This window comes from Amblyomma mixtum, chromosome 9, assembly GCF_055824585.1.
Source record: "Amblyomma mixtum isolate Tamu chromosome 9, ASM5582458v1, whole genome shotgun sequence".
NCBI lineage: Eukaryota > Metazoa > Arthropoda > Arachnida > Ixodida > Ixodidae > Amblyomma > Amblyomma mixtum.
The window spans coordinates 29,141,362-29,162,336 of record NC_143020.1 but is presented as its reverse complement, the minus strand read 5'-3'; the positions used below and the strand labels follow the sequence as shown (position 1 = coordinate 29,162,336).

The window sequence follows — 20,975 nt, the reverse complement described above, 5'->3', positions numbered from 1 at the left end:
CGACCATAGTGGACCATTATGCTCGCGTCTGCGGCCTCCACTGCTCCACCCAAAAGTCTGAATTTGTGCACATACGCCCCTCACCAAAGTGCATAGCCAAAACTTCATTGTCTCTTAAGACATGTCTAATCTCTGAAAATGCTGAAGTCCGAGTACTGGGGCTCTTTATACATCAAGACAGACGGTCAGAAACAACATTGGCCAAACCCCTTCAGGTGGGGGACCAGGTGAGCCGCTTGGTCCTCCGGGTTTCTGACAAGCGCGGGGGGTTATGATGTAAGTACGCCTTACGGCTGGCGCATGCATTTGTAACCACTCGAATTCTATATTCGACTCCATACCTCCACCTGCGGAAGCAAGACGAGAATTCCCTCGAAGTCATCCTCCGCAAAATTATTAAGCGGGCTCTGGACCTCCCCGTGAACACCTCCAACAAGCGCCTCCTGGGGCTGGGCATGGTGAACGCATCTCGGGAGCTCCGGGAAGACCACTTCGCCACACACGTCTCTCGAAGACATCGTCGGGTCGCCGCCTCCTTGCCCGACTGCACATCCAACACACCACTCTCATGGAAGAGCGCGTATGTATTCCATCCCAGTGGAGATGCGCCCTTCACGTGCGCCCTCTTCCCACGAACATGAACCGTGATGACCATAATGGCCTGCGCCTGGCGCGAGCGGAAGCCCTGTCCCGTAACTATGGATCGAAACTTGGCGTCTTCTACGTGGATGCCTCCGGCCCCCACCATGGGGGATGGTACACGGCCGCAGTCATCCACCGATCCAAAACAGTGAACGGCCTTATTTTCCAAGTCCGTGACATAACACACGCAGAGGAGGTCGCCATTCCGTTGGCTCCATCTGATCCGACTTCAAAAACAACTATTTCCGACTCGCGAGGGGCCTGTCGGAACATCGAGCAGGGCTGGGTACCGTACCTAGCCTACCGCATTCTCCAAAACAGCGTCTATACCGGTGACCCCGCCCACCGGCGTATCGTTTCGGCTCCTGCTCACATGGACCTTGAGGGAAATGAGGCAGCTGACGCCGCTGCCCGCGCGCTCTCTCACCGGATATTCCCCTCCCACCCCAACAATCAGGAACTTCAATTTATTCCAGCGTACACCTTCAAAGACATTGTTTTACTCTATCGATCTGGTCACGGTCTTTATCCCTGCCCGTGTAAGGGTCTCTCAAAGGCGGAGGAGCGGCTTCCCCTCCACCTGTATTCTAATACTTTGCTGTGCCCGGCAGCTCTGAAACACTTCGACCCTTCTTTCTCGGACAGCTGTCCGCACTGTGCGGAGAAGTCTTCGGACATCTACCACATGGTTTGGGTCTGCCCCTCCAACCCTGCTATCCCCCCTCACCCCAACCCAACCCGGGAGGACTGGGAGGCGACCCCACTCGGCTGCTCTGACCTGCAGGCCCAACGGGCCTTTGTCGTGTAAGCCCGGGCGGCGGCCAACGCCACTGGGGTCCCGAACTAGGGACCTCCACATTGAAGAGAAGTTTATTGGACCCATTATTCATACAGAGGGACCCCATTCACTCACAGACAAAAACAACAATGCAGCGACTAGTGCCGCTCGGTACAAACAAGCTATGAAACAAGTACACGACGGCGACTGCTGTCGCCGTTCACACAAAATCATTCACAGCACAGAATGTTCAGAGGGTCCATAATGTCCAAGCATCGCGGGGGGAAGCACGCTCACTAAATGCAATGAACGCGCACAGACGCCGCGCACTACACACTCAATCCGGCAGGACCCGCACCGTGACGCGGCCCCCGCTGGCGGCGATGAAGCGGGTGCTCCACCCCCGCAGGAACTCGTCTTCTTGGATGGTCACACGGTCTAAACACGCCTGTTCAAACAGGCGCGCCCGAACCCTCTGCAGCATGGGGAACATGGCGCGTTGACGCCGGCCCTGCAAGGAAGCGACGCCTCTCTGGCGCCACAAAACAAAGGCCACGACGCACAGTAAGAGCCGCACAAATGTGTCGCGCGGCCTGGTGCGCGAGTCGAGGCTAACAAAAAACATGCGCGACATCAGGCGCCAAAAAGTGTGCGCTATGACGCACTCAAAAAGCGCGTGTTCGAGGGTCTCGGTCGCACCGCACTGGGGACACCGCGAAGAAGCGATGCCCCACGCGGCGATGCGGACCCCCGTTGAGAGGACTCTCCAGCCTCGCAGCCAGCCGAAGTCGCGGACGTCTGGTGGTATCGAGTGCGACGTCAAGTCTCGCCACCGTACCCGCCTGCTCCACTCTAGCTGTCCAGGTGTAGCCTCCTGGATGGCAAGGAGGTACACTGTAAAAAATATTTATTGAAAAAAACAGAAATTTTCTGGCAGCTGGCCTGCCAGAAATTTTCTGTTATGCTATGTTTTCGGTTTTTTACTTTTTCTGTCATTTTGCACATCTTTTCTGTTTTCGACTAATAGAGAATTTCTGTGAAGAGGATAGAAATTTTCTGTTATTGTATGTTTTCTGTTCTTACTTTTTCTGTCATTTCACAGGGTTTTTTGTTTGCAATTAACAGAAAATGTCTGTGAGGATGACAGAAATTTTCTGTTTTTACTTCTTTTCGTCATTTCACAGGTTTTTCGGTTTGCTGCTAACAGAAAACTTCTGTGATGTTCCATTTTCTCTTACCATATTTTCTGTCATTTAACAGCTTTTTTTTCATGAGTCACAAAAATATTCTGCGAAGCTCCATGTTCTATCATTTCATACACTATTTCTATCACATCAACTTTTAATGACTGACATAAAAACAGATACAGAATATTAAGACTGCTGCCACATTTCAATACAATAAAATATTTCACCGCTTCTAAACAATCACAAGCAAAGGCAAGTTAGTATTCAAGAATATTGGAAAATATGCAGTGTTAAACAATGCAATCATGGCTGATATTTTACTATAAAGTAATATCTTTCAGCACCACTGAATTAAGTTAAACAGTAGGAGGGTGGCCGAAGAAAAAAAGAAACTTACGTTGCCCTGCCTGCACTACAGGCATACACTAAAATCATGCAAAATATGCAGTAATGGCAAGTAAAGTAGAAACGAAACCTGTGCCTTTCTGTCATACAGAATGGCACGATTCACTCTAAAATAGCAATACAATACAATGAATACGACACAAAGTAATAATACCTGAACAATGAACACAACCAGTCACTAAACTAATGGCAGGCATACGCAAAAGGAGAGTATTGGAAAGATATGCTTTGCTCATGACTAGTGCTGCGTTAAGCAGCAAGAGGAAAGCAACAGGACATAACGGATGCCACGGGCTGTTTGCCTCATCACAGTGTAACTGCAAAACATTTTTTCACTCCAGTTAGTACGTCTTATCTTGAGACTACAATAACTTTAAAATGAAAAAAGTAACACAGACAAGATAGAAAGTAGTGCTACAATTCATACAACCAGCCACTGAAGTGTAACAGCAAGTATAAGCATAAATAAGGCATCTTAAACAAATTGTGTCTTGCCTGACACTAGTACGAAATGAAGTGAGATAGAAGCCACAGGACATAAAGCATGCCACAAGCTGTTTGACTTATCAGTGTAACCATATAACATTGATTCTCAATACATAGTACATCCACTCTTGTGACAACTGCATGATAAGGCATGCCACAGGCTGTTTGGTTTATCACAGCGTACACAAAATATTGATTTAAAAAGTTGTCAAATTTCAGAACAGTTAAAAGTCAAAGTCTTGCATGATGAGGGAAGCAACTTTTGAAGAGGGGCAGTGTTGCTTCTTCGAGTGCTCTGCCTTCGTTCCCCAGATAGGATTCACAGCTGCAATGGTTCTGAAACAAGGACAGAGCACTGTTACTCCTCGGACAGTGAACATATCTATGCTGTCTTCAAAAAAATAATAAACATTGCAAGAAGACTGCACCCCTCCTCCTACCCCAAATTTTAATTCCTTTGTAGCCCACATTTCAGTTTCATTGTGGGCACTAGTGAATATATAGTAGTCTTTAGTACTCAGTTAAAAACCAGACTTCAAGCCAAAATAAACCTTTCCTAAATGTTCACTTTAATAAGGTTTTTAACAACCATAGTGTTTTGTTACTTGTGTGAAAGCTGCTCACTGAACTCCAACACTAGTTTTTAAAGGGATGCAAAAACAACTCCATGTAACCTGTTGTTCTTGGGAAAAATTCATTCTGTCTGCACTTTCTCAATTTGTTGCACGCCGCGGTGGCTCAGTGGTTATGGTGCTCGGCTGCAAGCCCGAAAGACGTGGGTTTGATACCGGCTGCGGCAGCCGAATTTCGATGAATGTGAAATTCTAGAGGCTCGTGTGCTGTGCAAATTCAGTGCACATTAAAGAACCCCAGGTGGTCGAAATTTCCGGAGCCCTTCATTACGGCGTCCCTCATATCGTAAGTCGCTTTGGGACGTTAACCCCCAATAAATCGAATCAAACCAATTTGTTGATGTCAGTGTGGCAGCGAAAAAATGCATTTATTGCTGAGAAAACTAAATTTAAAAATTTGCCGGTCACTAAATTCAAATTCTGACGTATACACCAAAAAGGACTCCATGACCACATTTTGAAGTTAGTTGCGGGGCTGCTTAGGGCCTTGTTATCTGCACCCAGAAATCTGACGTGTCAGTAGACTGCAGTCTACTTAGAAAATGAGGCAATGATGACAACACCTGTACTTTGTTTCTTCATTTTATGTAGCTTGTAAAAGCACCATTTCAGTCTCCTTGCAATCAGACAGTAGCCTCTCGACAAAGGCCAACTTCAGTTTCCATTCAATGTTCCTTCAAAGTGCTCTCTGACACCAGAGTAGCAATGTCTATGTATACACAGGTCGAATCATCAGCATGCCTATTCTGTGTCACCCGAAAGTACAGCCGTAAGCAAAAATCTTTTGACAGGTAATAAGTAAGTTTGCAGCACATATTGACGTGCTTTGTCTTTACAGAGATTTAGATGCATGACGAGGGATATGCACATTTTAGTGAAGCTGGAATTAACAGAACTGAGCAGAGGCTTGTTTGTATTACTAATGCCCAACTAGTGATACGCAAGTCTAAAATGATGTCTAGTGCTGCAGAGCAAGCAGTTACGTGAATGTGACGTTACCCTCTTACATCTGCACTCAGCTTCCACTGTCCCAGAATAGTGCAAAGTGCCTGCTGCCCTGAGTAAAAAACTTTTCTGGCCACAACCTCAAGCAATAACCCAGCTAAAGAAACATGCAGAATGCACACAAAATATTCTCTGTAGGCAGAATCAAAACAAAATTAAGCAATAGCTTCGAATAAAACTTTTGGTTGAGCATTGGAAGTCACACATTTTCAGTGCTGTAGCATTTTCCCCACACGCCGCTAGTACAGCTCACATGCAGGCCTCAATAATGCAAGTACTAACATCCTTTTTCAGTATCCTGGCTTATGCTCAGTTTGAACAGCTATTGTCGACATGAGCTGAACTTACTCAGGTTAAACAGTTGTCAGTTTGAGCGTGTCTGTACAGCATCCTGGGCTCCTCACTCTTTCCACATATAAATTCCCCCTTACAGATGCACTTTGGAAGAAATATGTGCGGCTTACAGCGCACCCATCAAGAAAGCTTCATGTCAAATGCACCAATAACACTGCTGTATCTCTCATCAGCAATCCTCAAGTAATTGACTGAGGAGCCAGTTTATTGAGGCACACATAGCGAGGTATATGCCACAACAATATGCAATACTGTATGCATGGGTTATCTTGCATAGTATACAATTCAAGACTGTAGGCTCAAATACCGCAAAAAGGAAGTCTTCCAGTCAACGGCACCAACCAACCATTACGATTGTGTGGTTATTTTGGCTAATTTGTGGTTTATCCTTTCCCTTTGCCAGCTGGTGTGATGGATTAGCAAGTGCATGGGAATTAACCATGAAGTCGTCAGAATCATTATGCATTCTTCAGTTGTATCCAGCTATAGTCACAACATGAAGCATTGCCTAACAGTTCACGCTGAAATGAATGCAAATCAAAATACAAAAGAGAAAAAACCCAAACATCCCATTAGCAGTGAACCTGTCTCCGACAAGTGGGAGCAATGCCAGCCTTAGGGAAGGGTGACCAGTGCAATCGCACAAGACATCACCAAAATGGGGATGCTGAGTTGCCCTGTGGGTGTAATGCTACATCCTCCCATCCTCTACCCGCCCTCCCTCTGTCCCTGACCTTCAAAAGAAACATTTCCAGAGCTCTTCAAAATGAGGGAGACAACATGTATGCCTGAAGCATGCCAAAATGAGTGCATAACTCGCTACTGTAGAGGGTTGCAAAGGGTGCATGTACCTTACAGACGCGGCATAGTTTCAGGCGTCGTTTGTTGCGGGCAGGACCATCTAAATGACATTCTTTCCACCTGTAAGCTCTGCTGCGGCAGAAGGGAAAGGGGTAGGGGAGGACAGTTGTGCTTAGAGAGCTTTGTCAGTTCACTGCTTAGCCCTTGTCCCGTCTCAGTTGTGCAGATTCTTTCCATCTTTGAACTTAAAACTGCCTTCAGCACGCCCTGTGCATTATCTAAATCAGAACACATCTGACTGTGTCAAGCTGTATTGCCTTTAATGGTGGTAGGAAATAATGTGTGCACCATTTCTCTCCCTTTTGCATGCTCTGCTCTGTGAGAATTTCATTATAGCTAGTACTTCTTTTAGGCACCCAGTGCTGCAGAGTAGCACTGCTTGATTTTATGCGTTAATTACAGACCTAAATGTAGACTGGGCTTTTTGCTAATCATCATCTTTGAGACTCACAGGATTTTGGACTGTGAGCCCATAGTTACTCGTTCATAAGAAATACCTGTCTTGGACAAAAAAATGTTTTTAATTCTGAATGTCGAGAAAATGGGCACAGAAAATTTGAATGATTTTGTAGAGAATGGTTGTAGTGCTACTATTGTTGCTATGTGCATAGATGTAGACAAAAATTTTGTGCAGGGTTCTGGCAACTTAGAAACAGAGATTTGATTTCCTGTGTCTGGCATTATGTCGGCATGGTTTGTTTTTATTTTGAAATTCGTTTGCTTCTACCCAATCACCTGTCCTGCCTCTTGCATTGTAGCCATGGACTGTGCAAATGAACTCTCCTAACAAGCTGTCTTGCCTTATGCGCAGTTCTAAGCAAGACAATTTATGAAAGAAAAAGAATGCCGAAGTGCTAAAATTGCTGGTGCATTGCGACAGTTTTCAAGAAAAAGCAGAGACGATGGAAAAAGCCCTTTTTAAAGTACAGGAACAAGATGAATTATCGTAGTAAGGTTAAAACTAACCTGATCTAGCCTAGCTAACTTTGCATGGCCTGCTGTTTCACCTGAGTAAGTTCAGCTCATGTCGACAATAGCTGTTTCGCCCCACTAAAATTTTGCCCATGTGTATGCAGAAAAGTACGCCAGACCTTCTTCACACCAGTCTGCAGCCAAGGCACTGTTATTAGGAACAGAAGGAATCCTTGATGATAAATATAACGCTTGTACCATTTTCTACATATCCAACTGGAAAAAGGTTTCAATTCTGCTGTCACCCAATTTAACGCTATCAAAATTTTGTTATGCTGGCTTTTTTGTAGGCGCTATTAAAAGCGGAGCAGGCAAGACTAAAACATCAGCTTCATGAGCTAAATAATAGTTTCAAAAGAAGCGAAAATGCCCTGGGAAGGCCAGTATCGTCAAACACAGCGACCCAGAGAAGAGGGATTGCATGAAAAGTGGGACAGGTGGAGTGTACTCATGGTTCTAGGAAACTAGCGCATAACTTAAAAATCTGGATACCACTTCTCTGCTGCTTCACGGATATGTACACCAACGTAACATATGTTGACTATGATAACACCAAAGTAAATCTGGCCGGTCCCGTCCGTGACCGAATATTACAACCATTCAAGACATTTTAGTGGTTATTGCAGGGGCAGATTCATGAGTGCAACTGGAAGGGGGGGAGGGGGGATTTGAAGGAGGGGGGTGGGGTACATTAGAACCATGTATTCCTTGGACATTTTTCATCTAAGAACTGAGGTTCAACATGGCTGTTATTTAATATTTTCCAGTGGGAATCCTTTCCTTTTAATCAATTTCTCCTAATTTCTCCTAGTTGAGCATTACCATACATCCTAAACAAGGTTTCTCAAAGACACCTCAAAAACAACAGTCTTCAGTGGACGCCGGATATTTAACATATTAAGACAGAGTATTCTGTTTCTGCTGCAAGCTCTTTGACAGGGATCCCATGTAATCACCAGCGGCAACTGGATAAAATGACTGCAGGCACATGGCACAGATTCTTAGAAGCCTCGAATATTTGACAAATCACTTCGCACCATATCAAGCTTGCACAGAGGCAAGTCTAAGAAAGCATAGCAAATGCATTGACAAGGAGCATGAACTCATCATGGCGCAAGCGAAGAAACTCTTCAAGAATGTCTTAGAGCACCTGATCAATATAAAAAGCATATATGGTATTTCATGGCTGTTCAGAATGGCTTTCTGCAATCTGTGAGGAACCAGGGCAAAAAAAATGACAACAGACTACACAGAAGGAGGACCACATCGACTGAAGCACTGAATGATCAACTTTTGTACAGTTTCCTGTCAGCACACATGGCAAAAAAAGATGAAACCATATCAGGAGATACCCCGAAACAATGTGACAAGTGGTTTTTTTAGTCCGAAAAAACAGAGGGAATAAGCCAGTAAGGATCTGCACAGCTGTTTCTAGGACACAGCAGAAAAGCAAAGTTAGTGAAGAATGGCCAACAAGGAACATGGAAGAAACCAGGGTGGAAACAAGTGCACAAGACATGGTCTTGCAAGCTAAAACCAATAAAAGAGATAAAAACGTCACAGGTCAATGAATAACAGGGCAAAAGGCTCAAAAGATTAAAGTCACAAAAGTGACAATGAGATCAAAGACCAAATGTAAAACCAGAAGCAAGTGGTGAAGGCAAAAAATAAAAAATACGACTGAAGGCCGAGGGTGCACATGGTGAGACAAGTGTCACATATATAAAATCTGGTATTGCATGACAAATAGGCTGGTACTTTTTCAAATAATGAAACTGAAGGTTTCCTTATGCACTGGTCCTTCATTGCCAGTATCTTGCCTTATGATTTCACAAGCCAGTGAGTTCTTGTTCTTCGCTATTAATTCCATTCTTTGAAATTCGCATAAACGTCCTGTTTCCAAAATTTTACAGTTCCGACAGTGAATGCCAAGATGGCAGCATTACTCATTATCAGAAAAAGAACTAGCCTACCTGCCATCCAATGCCTGGTTTTAGCTACACAACACTTGTCTCATCATGTGTATCCTGGGCCTTCAGTAGTATTTTTTTATTTTTTGCCTTCACCACTTGCTCCTGGTTTTACACTTCGTCTTTTCCCTCATTGTCAACTTTTATCACTTAACTTCTTAGCTTTTTGGCTGTTACTTGCGGCCCTCTGAGCTCTTTATCTCTTCTATCACTTCTAACCTTCAAGAGCATGTCTTATTTTTTCACTTGTTTTCATCGTGGTTTTTGGCATGTTTCTTGTTGGCCATTCTTTGCAACCTTTGGTTTTTTGCTGCTTCATAGATACAGCTGCGCAAATTCTTGCTGGCCGATTCCCTGTCTTTTCCGCCTAAAAAAAATCTGCTTGAGGAATGTTTTTGTCCCCGTTTCTTCTGATATAAAAGTTGGCAGTTCAGCATCCATGTTGCCGCCTTCTGTGCAGCTCTTTGCCCAACAGAAAGTGTTGCTCTAGCTTTTCACTGTAAACAACGAAAACTTTCTGCGATTACCTGAGCTTCTTGGTTGATACGACAAAGTCATAAAAGAGCATTTAGGTGTGTGCCAGATGTGGTAGATCACTACTGCAGCAAAACAAATTAGAATAAAATATTTCACATGATGGTGAAGAATGTGATCAAGCATTTCACAGAAAATGAAATGACTGAAGTGAGTGCTTTTTTGCCTCTGATGCCTCCCTTCTGGCTAGCAATTTCATGAGTACTGGAAAAGGAATGTGTACCATGGTGGCAAAGATACCTTGGTGAAAGTGCATCATGCTGCGCCATCTAAAAAGTATTGTTTTTTTTTCCCCGTAACGCAAGTGCAAGTGCTTCTGGGTCACTGCAACAGCAAAAACTGGCTCTCTTGGATAAGTCGGGAGCTCACTCTATGCGACTCTTTCTTACCAAATAAGCACTTTATCGGTCCCTTCATTACTGGGATCTTGTTGCTGCCACTTCTCTTTGAATAACTATACTACTTGTGTCACTTTGATGCCCATTCTATTTATGTCCCTTGGACTGGTTGATTTATTAAAGAAATTTTAATCAGACATATAATATCTATGCTTTGCTTATGCATGCACTTTTAGAAGAGGAGCTGAAGGTGTCAGCATTTTCAGTTCATGTAACTAAACTCATCTTTCAGTCGCAAGCCTCTTTGCTTTTCTATATTTTAAACCGTACTATCTGCTTGCAAAGTCGGTGGTCCGTGACCTTCGGTGGCATTGTGGTGGCGACTTCCGGGTGCCGCTATTGGTTTGCAGTATCCCTTCAGGCTGCAGCCATCTAAGGGCACAGCTTGCGGTAATGTACTGTTAAGCACAATTTTGTTTTACAATTAGGCTTCCCTCTGAAAAATACCGAAAAAAAAATTGCAACGTAAAAAGGTAATATAAACAAAAGGACATAATGAGAGGCTTTGCAAGTATGGGCCTAAGCAAGGGCTCACACAAGGTGCGGTAAGGTTGTCCCTGAGGCAACGTGATACTGCCACAATTACCTGGCAATGTTGCAATGTTGCAGGGGTTACACTTACTGAAAGGAGAAAATTAAGAAAGTACGGAGGCTGGGACACATCTTAAGGTGGTACTTGTGAATCACTGTGTATTTTGAGGGACTGTTCTGCTACCGTATACGCCTGTGCACACAGACAGGGAAGCTACTGGCAAAGCGTTGTTTGGTAACTGTCATCACTGATTACTTAGTTAAATATGGGGTCCTTCTCTCCATGCAAGGACACTGGCATGACAGCTACAAACTGCTGGAAATGAAAAGTTGCATGTCATTCAGAGATCTGCCTTCGGCCATTGTTTATGAGACATTGGACGCATACCTGGAGGCATCTGCATATATCATATAGTGTAAAAAGAATTTTTTCCATCTTTTTCGTCTTTCGTCCTTCCCACAGCACAATGTATCCAACACAAGCCTAGCTGAACTCTCCCCTTTTCTAATTTCCGATTTTCTTTCCCTGCAGTGTCTAAAGATACACCTCACAGACTGTTCATTCTCACAGAGCGTATGGAGGACGTAGCTGCCGGCCCATGGCTAAATCACATCCAACATGATAGTGGATGCTGCCAGCCAGTGCACTACTGCTGCGTGCAACACTCTTTGCGAAGTATTTGCAAGTTGCATGCCACATACTGTGACTTTCGAGGAGCTTCAAAGGGAATTTTTCCCGACATTGGTGAAAACAGCGCGAAAGAAGAAGCCCGAAGGCGAAACGAGGAAGTGACAGGAAAGAGCGCTGACTGACAACTGAATTTATTGAGCGAAACTCGCGCAATATATAGGAAGGCAGTGCCAAAGATAGTCAGATGCAGTCAACGTCACATGGTGCAAAGAGCCATAAAAGCGATAAAAACAAAACAAGGTGAAAAAGCTAACAGTGAACTGAATATCAAAAGGGATGGTAACAAAATGAAAACTACACTCAATGACTATACACAGTTAATGTCACATGGTGTAAAGAGCCATAAAAGCGATAAAAAAACAGGGTGAAAAGGCTAAAAGTCAGCAGAATCTCAAGGGGATGGTAACAAAAAATACATGATGACTGAAAAAGTTGATGTCACAAGGTGTAAAGAGCCATAAAAACCGATAAAACATCCATAGCAGGTAACAAGGGTAAAACCGATAAAAAAAAATGACGAAATGGAATTGTGGAAAGAATAAAAACTAACTGAATGTAACAACGTATGGCTAAAAACATGCACAGACCTTAACAAAAAAACGATCAAACAGTGACACTCAACGATTGAAACACGCGTAGTCAACAATAAAAAATTAGCAATGTTGTTCCAAAAAGGCAAGTTCACTCCTGTACAATGATTTTGACGCGTCACTGACACATTCCAAGCCCTTTCTTTTTATAAAGAAAGCCTCCTTCAACTCCCGGGCTACGCTGTCTCTACTCCTATCAAGAACAATAGTGTCGCGTAATCGAGGCATGCATTTACAATCTTTGCAATGAAGCGCTAGATTAGAGCCAGTGCCTTTTTCAAGTGAGCGCTCATGTTCCCTTAAACGTTCGTTCAGGCACCTTCCGGTTTGACCAATATAAACTTTGTCGCATGTAAGCGGAACCTGGTAAATCACACCTTCCCTACACCTGACGAACATGTTGGCATGCTTTACGCCACAGGTTTGCTGTCTTGGCTTTTCATTATTTATCCTGCGACACAACGTAGCTAGCTTGCAAGGGGCAGAAAAGACTACGGGAATCTCATATTTATTTGCAACCTTTTTCAAATTATGTGCTACCCGGTGGGAATACGGGATAACGGCAGGCCTCACCCTCCTATTGCTTTCCTGGGTAACGTTTTTCTTCTTGCCTTTAACTTTCTGAAGCAGAGCTTCAGTCACTGCCGAAATCACAGTCTGCGGAAAACCTGCCTGTATTAACCGTGCGGTCTGCAGTTGGAAGCTCTCTTGCATGCAATGCTCGCATGATTTTTTTTAGTGCAGATCCTAATCCTTATGTGGCTATGGCTCTTTTAACTGTTTTTGAGTGAGCTGACTCGTAGGACAACAGCTCTTTTTGACTTCGAGGCTTGTACATCCAACAGAATCTATCTCGTTCCAAGGAGAGTTCCAAGTCCAAAAACTGTAACTTGTTGTTTTGTGGAAATTCACAAGTGAATTCCAAACCATGGCTCAGTTCATTAAATGCATCTAGAATTTGATTTACAGTGGCTCTGTAAGCTCGTGCGTCTTGCTTGGTTAATACAATTAAAAAATCGTCGACATACCTGAAAACCTTTAATACTTTGCTTTTGTCGAACCTATCGTCCAGATTTTTGTCAACTGCTGCGAGAAAAATATTACTCAACACTGGCGCTACACAGGACCCTATACAAATTCCTTTCTTCTGTATGTGCACCTGATTGTCAAACTCGACCACAGTAGCACTAAGGTAGAATTCCAACAAAGAAAGAAAACTCTCCATTGAAATACCCGCTGAATTTTGAAACAACACACCTTTCTTTTCAATGCAAGTCTGAACAGCTGAGAACAACTCTTTGTGTGGAATGGAATAGAAAAGGTCCTTGGCATCTACCGAAAACACACTTCCAATGCCTTTGCAGGATTGAAAGAAAGCAATAATTTCCGTCGAGTTCTTCGTACAGAAGGGATCATCAACGACAAGCGAGTTTAAGTGCCTTAACAGGTATTGGCTAATAAGCCTTTGGTAAGTGTAGCGCTCACTAACAATACACCGGAATTCTACCTTAGTGCTACTGTGGTCGAGTTTGACAATCAGGTGTACATACAGAAGAAAGGAATTTGTATAGGGTCCTGTGTAGCGCCAGTGTTGAGCAATATTTTTCTCGCAGCAGTTGACAAAAATCTGGACGATAGGTTCGACAAAAGCAAAGTATTAAAGGTTTTCAGGTATGTCGACGATTTTTTAGTTGTATTAACCAAGCAAGACGCACGAGCTTACAGAGCCACTGTAAATCAAATTCTAGATGCATTTAATGAACTGAGCCATGGTTTGGAATTCACTTGTGAATTTCCACAAAACAACAAGTTACAGTTTTTGGACTTGGAACTCTCCTTGGAACGAGATAGATTCTGTTGGATGTACAAGCCTCGAAGTCAAAAAGAGCTGTTGTCCTACGAGTCAGCTCACTCAAAAACAGTTAAAAGAGCCATAGCCACATCAGGATTAGGATCTGCACTAACAAAATCATGCGAGCATTGCATGCAAGAGAGCTTCCAACTGCAGACCGCACGGTTAATACAGGCAGGTTTTCCGCAGACTGTGATTTCGGCAGTGACTGAAGCTCTGCTTCAGAAAGTTAAAGGCAAGAAGAAAAACGTTACTCAGGAAAGCAATAGGAGGGTGAGGCCTGCCGTTATCCCGTATTCCCACCGGGTAGCACATAATTTGAAAAAGGTTGCAAATAAATATGAGATTCCCGTAGTCTTTTCTGCCCCTTGCAAGCTAGCTACGTTGTGTCGCAGGATAAATAATGAAAAGCCAAGACAGCAAACCTGTGGCGTAAAGCATGCCAACATGTTCGTCAGGTGTAGGGAAGGCGTGATTTACCAGGTTCCGCTTACATGCGACAAAGTTTATATTGGTCAAACCGGAAGGTGCCTGAACGAACGTTTAAGGGAACATGAGCGCTCACTTGAAAACGGCACTGGCTCTAATCTAGCGCTTCATTGCAAAGATTGTAAATGCATGCCTCGATTACGCGACACTATTGTTCTTGATAGGAGTAGAGACAGCGTAGCCCGGGAGTTGAAGGAGGCTTTCTTTATAAAAAGAAAGGGCTTGGAATGTGTCAGTGACGCGTCAAAATCATTGTACAGGAGTGAACTTGCCTTTTTGGAACAACATTGCTAATTTTTTATTGTTGACTACGCGTGTTTCAATCGTTGAGTGTCACTGTTTGATCGTTTTTTTGTTAAGGTCTGTGCATGTTTTTAGCCATACGTTGTTACATTCAGTTAGTTTTTATTCTTTCCACAATTCCATTTCGTCATTTTTTTTTATCGGTTTTACCCTTGTTACCTGCTATGGATGTTTTATCGGTTTTTATGGCTCTTTACACCTTGTGACATCAACTTTTTAAGTCATCATGTATTTTTTGTTACCATCCCCTTGAGATTCTGCTGACTTTTAGCCTTTTCACCCTGTTATGTTTTTATCGCTTTTATGGCTCTTTACACCATGTGACATTAACTGTGTATAGTCATTCAGTGTAGTTTTCATTTTGTTACCATCCCTTTTGATATTCAGTTCACTGTTAGCTTTTTCACCTTGTTTTGTTTTTATCCCTTTTATGGCTCTTTGCACCATGTGACGTTGACTGCATCTGACTATCTTTGGCACTGCCTTCCTATATATTGCGCGAGTTTCGCTCAATAAATTCAGTTGTCAGTCAGCGCTCTTTCCTGTCACTTCCTCGTTTCGCCTTCGGGCTTCTTCTTTCGCGCTGTTTTCAACAATGTCAGAATGGACCAACTAGCCCAGCAAAAAGTTCTGCTGGAATTTTTCCCATTCTTATATCGCCGGCTGTCATTCAGATGAAGTAAAACAAGCCCAGCTCTCCCAAAAAATCTCAGATATATGTCTTCACACCCGGTTGCACGTGCATATAGCACTACCATCGCTCGCACCAGTTCACATATGTAAGCAGCAAGCTACGCGGCGTGCACCAGCAGCTTGGTGCTTTCGCACTGGTCTTGTAATCTGTCACCTCTGCTCATAATTTAAGCAAGTTATCACCAGCACTGAAGGGCAGCAGAATGCTTGCTAGGTCGAGCGCCTATGCTCTGCACAGCACGCATATTCCTAGATGCACCTATCCGTATTACATAAGAAACATAATGCTAGCTCTTTTTTATCACCAGGTATAATATTCATCTTTAAAATATTTATATTATGCCTCACAGCCATGCAAAAGCAATAGTATGGGGAATTTATTTACAGCGTTGACCTAGGCGACTCAAAGAGATACTCCACCACAATACACAAGAACATTGTGGAGGAGCAACCACAAAGCAGGAAGCATGTACAGACCACTTCCGGGCCAACATTGACATTTCTGAGGGGAATACAAGGAAAGTGCCTAGCTCGCTGCTTGGTCTTTCAGGCGGAAATTTGCTCATATTGAGTGGTTCGAGCTTAGCATGAGCCAATGGGCCCTTCTCAGCCAATGCCACACACCACACGTGTATTTGGAGCACTGATCCTGCACACGCACTCAGCTTCGACTGAGGGACAGCGGATCGTCGCAAGTAAACAAACCTTCAAGTTCACATAGCGGACTTCAGCACACAACAGAAAAGCACACATGTGCACCATGCTGCATGGAAATAGCCAGGAATAATTTTGCAGTTCACACACCCTAACCAAACAACATGTGGTGAACGGTGCAACCGGAGAACATGGTGTTTGTCATGTGATCAAGCAGTTCATTGCATGGAGCTCTCAGATAATGTGCGCCAAACACCAATTGGCCCATTCCGGGCAGTGAGTAAACATTCTTGAGCCCAAGGTATGACTAATCCTGATAGAATTCAAAGGAGCACTGTGAGAGTAAATCGAGCAGACTGCCAGGCAAGAATCAAATGGCCGGACTTTGAAAAACACTGTCAGATTTGTCCGATGTATTTGGAAAAAAAAATGCTCCGGGTCTACCCAAAGTACTAAGGGGAGGAAATGCACCGGGTCCATCCGGCGTACCTTTAGCCACAGCCTCCTCTCGCAGTCAGTAGTGATAGCAAACCATACAAAAATTTCACTGCTCTATTTAATAACCCCATTGTGAGTTATATAGACAAAAGACTTAGCAGGTGAATGCAATTCCAAAAAATGCTGGAGCTAAAGAAGATTATTTTTTGACAGAACTCACAAAATGACTGCTAACGTGAACAAGGAAGCCTAATTGACTTAGTGTACACAAAACATTGGCTGCAAAAATGAAGCACTGTGGTTGCAAAGGCTTGTACACTTACACCATGATTTCAGTCATGTTGACTGACATGATAAGTACAAACACCATGCATGACCCGCCACTAAACCAGGGTGTCAAGCAAGCTACTTTCTTCCAGTTCCCTGACTTTTCCATGGTTTCCCCGACTATTTAAGTCAAAATCCTCTGAATACTGAAGAGGCGGGAAAACACAGTGGCCAATGGTAATGGACAATATACATAATCTATTCACAGCAAAAAACTACATACTGAAACTTCAAACGCTGCAATCAAAATAGATTTGCTCTTATTTGAGGCAGCTGATTTCTTCTTGAAGAAAGTCCAGCTTAAATGCGACTTATGAAGCTATCTTTGCTTTTTCTGTTCCATTTCTCTAACACAAATGGTTAACATAACCTTTATTCTTCTGAGCATACGTTGTCTCCACTAAGTGTGTTCATATTTCAAATTTTTATTTTAAAGTGCAGAGTATTAAAAATTGGCTTAGATTACAAGACAAATGTGTTTCCACATAATACAGCAATGAAAAGCCCCAGACATTGGAAAAATATTTAAATCCTCATCAATTATCCTATCCGAACACCGATTAAGCACCACAAAATACAAAAACAAAATACAAAATATAGCATACCCTCCAAATAACGCCAGAACCACATCAGCTGCCAGAGCTCAAGATCAAAGAAGCTCCAGCAGCCGTAGTGTAAGTACGATCAAACCATCACAAAGTTCATCGCACAGTTACATGAACACAAGTCCCCGTACTTACTAATAGCGAAAGAATGCTGACAATTTCTGCGAAGTACCATCTACGACGTCAAATCCATCAAATCTGCATGGCGACACATTCAAATCTATCCATAAACAATGGATGGTTACATGGCCACAAAAGGGTTACTGGCATTGCATGCACATATGCACTCTTCAGTAACCCCCCCCCCCCCCCCCCCCCCCCAGGTGCTGTGCTCCTCTGGGCAAGTATCTATGACCCCTATGAGCAAGCAACATGTATGACTTCCACCAAAATAGCCATACACTGCTACATAGTCTCAGAAGCAATATAGTACCATGTAACCCTTCCAACCCTTTCTTATTAGTGACTGGGCACCATGCAATGCAGGTAGTATAGCCATAATCTGTGAAGAAGTGGTTGAAGATCAACTCCACAAAAAATAGTTTTATCTGTCTTTCCTTTCCACAGATTTTTTTCAGAGCACTATTTTACCAGCTGCATTAACCAAGCAGCAGCAGCAGCAAAATTTCATTCCATAGCTGATTCGTTGCCTGGGTTCAGCAAACATTTTCTTACTTTTTTAAAAATTGCTTTTGCACTTTGTTAGCATTTTCATAAAAAGGTCTTATGATAAAGTGGTATATACCTATAACTTTTATCATCACTGAGTATTTGAGAAGTGGCCAAACCAAAAACACGAAAGGTTATCACAACTCAGTTAACAAGCGAGATAGGTACTTACTGCTGTGTGAACTACAGGCAGAGGCTTGTTTCCTTGGGGTACACAACATTGAAAGCAAAGTGCACCAAAAACATGAGCTTGAAAGCCTGGCATGGGTTGGCTGCGTGCATCACTGGCAGGGTGTCGATGCATATGCTGAAGCTCCTCGCAGTAAGGAAACTGCCTCCTGCACAAACAAGTTTTAAATCAGGAATGCTCGCCCGAGTGCGGTACCACAGAGTTATACCTTTTGCAATGATGAAAGGAGAACATGGCATGTCCCCGATGTCGTCATCACTGGCAGATCCCTGGCATAAGAGGGAGTTAAATGCGTATAAGAATTGTCTACTAAAGTAGCACCATGTGAAAGCTGCAACTTTAAACCAGTTACAAATAAACATGCAGCAGAGTATAAGCATAAATAAGTCATTTCTGCACTTGCTCAGGCTCTTATTTTTCCCAACAATGCGTGGTGAAATGTATTGGAGTGTATACAAATAAGCGTCAACCACATATAAAGGCCCTAAAAATCAGCATAGGCATTTACAAGTGCTGGATTATCTACAATACATAAACATTGCACCATTTTAGTCAAATGCAGCCCAAGAACACAGTGTAAATGCCTCTCAAGAGCAAAAGAGGCCCTCCATCCAGTGTTGCCAAGAGACTGTCCTAGCAGTGCAGTTGATCCGGCAGACCGGTAGTGAATAACCTTGCACCTGCCAGCCCCCTTAAATGTCACACTACTAGGTCACAGGGGAATTATTTAACATAAGTAGAGCGCAGCTTGCGTTTTATCTCAAGCAACCGAGCAAATTGTTTGTAAATGACTATGTTTTAAGTAGCATAGTACGAGGTACTAAGGTGCGCAGTCGTCGTGATCGGCGCAGTGCTGCGGAAAGTTCGAGCTAGCGTAGTGAATGCTGAATGGTGTACTGTTATCTCGAAGCGCCCATTTAGCGAGCACATGAACTATTTACTAAAGAAGCACCAGAAAAACGCAAGCAGCAGATATCGTATTCAACAGCCACAGAGCCCAAGCAGACAAGCGCAGCACGGTTGTATGGATGGTAGTGGCTTAACCCTTCGTATCGGGCGGTGGCTCGCGCCTCCAGCCTAGGATCCCCCTCCCCCCTTTTTAATTTGTATTTTAATATGTATAATTTGGCCATCTTTCATAAAGTTACTCCTCCCTTGACCTCTTCCACGGGCTGGCCGAAGAGATGGCGATTGACATTGGAGGATACGGACTGAGCTCGCGTGTCGAAGGCGCTAAAAAATCTCGAATGTCGGCTCCAATGACATCAGTGCCATTGAAAAACTTGCCTGTGGCAGCGCAAGTACGGCATATGAAACGCCTGTATAGAAACTTTTGAGCCTGCGTTGACCCGTGCAACGCTATTTCGGCCCAAAGATAACATCAGTTAAATCTTACAAAATGAACACAATTACTGCATTACTTGTACCGGCATGAATAAACGTCAATAAAAATAAAAAGACACAACGTACCCTTATGATCCTTTCTTAGACGAGAAACGAATTTGAAAATCCCGCGCTCTTTGACGTCCTCCTCCGCTAACCAATCGCGTACTTCCCTGGCCTAAAATTTCCCGCGCTTACTCACTCGGTTCATTTAGGTGTGCATATCTGCAGACAAAGCAAAATTTGTGCATTTTCCCGCAAACTATCGCACTCTTCCGTGTTTCTCGCTTGTGTTCCTCTCTCTTCCGCGCGCTGTGCACCTTTTGTGAGAGACAGTAAAGCAGCAGTGACGCATCGGCGGTAAAGCGGCTGTGGTGGGCACGCTTCACTGCCCTGTTCAACAGCAGTACAAGCCCGCAACAATACTCCCAAAAGACGACAAAAAGCGTATCATTCATGCCGGTAAAAATGTGCACCACTCACCTTGTGTGCGAACGGTCTGATCGGTGAAAATCACGGACACAGCACGCCGGTATTATCCTAGCTCCCCGCTCATCACGTCCATGCCGTCCTCCATGATGCCGTCAATCGATGAATGCAGAATCGCAGCAAATAGTACTGCTTCTCATTCTGCGCGCTAATATTGCGAGTAGAAACTTTTTGACGCTTAAAATATGTATCGTGATTGATGAAAAGTAGCAAAGGTTTTTCGGATCACTTTTTTGTGTAACGGCGGTGCTGACGTCACCAACTTTCGGTGAAATGGGCGTGTTGCGGCTCCAAAAACAGAAAATTACTTTCTTTTTCGTGAACGTGTTTCTGTTAAGGGCGCAAAACAGATATTCTCTGTATGACAACAGAAAATTTCCGTAAAAATGCTTGTCATTTCACACACATTTCTTACAGTGTAGAAAATGCGGGAGGCCTGCGTCTGAGAGACGTCGACCTCGGGCAAGGTGGCAGTGAGAGACTCGGTCGTCCGACAGACATACCGGAAGAACCCCGGCTGCTGTTCGGCTGAAGGACCTACGAGTTCACCAAAAAAGAGGCGCCGCGAAGTTCCGAGAAGGTAGGCGAGGAGCCCTCTCCTCGGGTAGTCGGTGCGTTGACCAGGTCGCGGACGCCCTTAACAGCAAGCACGCTGCACATTGTGCGCAGGTTGGGCAGGCTGAACCCGCCCATGCGCGTGCACAACTTAAACTTAAGAACTCTCCATGCGTACACAGAAATGTTCGGGAAAGGAACTGTCTGTATTCGTGTGCGCCAACATCTTTAATGTATACGTGGTATCAGAAGTGTGCTATTTGTTGCAGGTCTTTTCATGCTCTTGGCTTAG

At 43.8% G+C, this 20,975-nt stretch overlaps 1 long non-coding RNA gene across 1 annotated transcript; it reads right to left on the bottom strand.

Moving 5' to 3' along the window:
• Positions 1 to 2,743: 2,743 nt before the first annotated feature.
• LOC149328625 (uncharacterized) lies at positions 2,744 to 20,524 on the bottom strand. Its single transcript, XR_016285405.1, has 4 exons — positions 20,123 to 20,524; positions 18,465 to 18,525; positions 18,239 to 18,404; positions 2,744 to 3,834 (listed from the first exon to the last, which is right to left on the bottom strand). It is a non-coding gene; the product is annotated as an uncharacterized LOC149328625 (long non-coding RNA).
• Between the last annotated feature and the right edge of the window lie 451 nt (positions 20,525 to 20,975).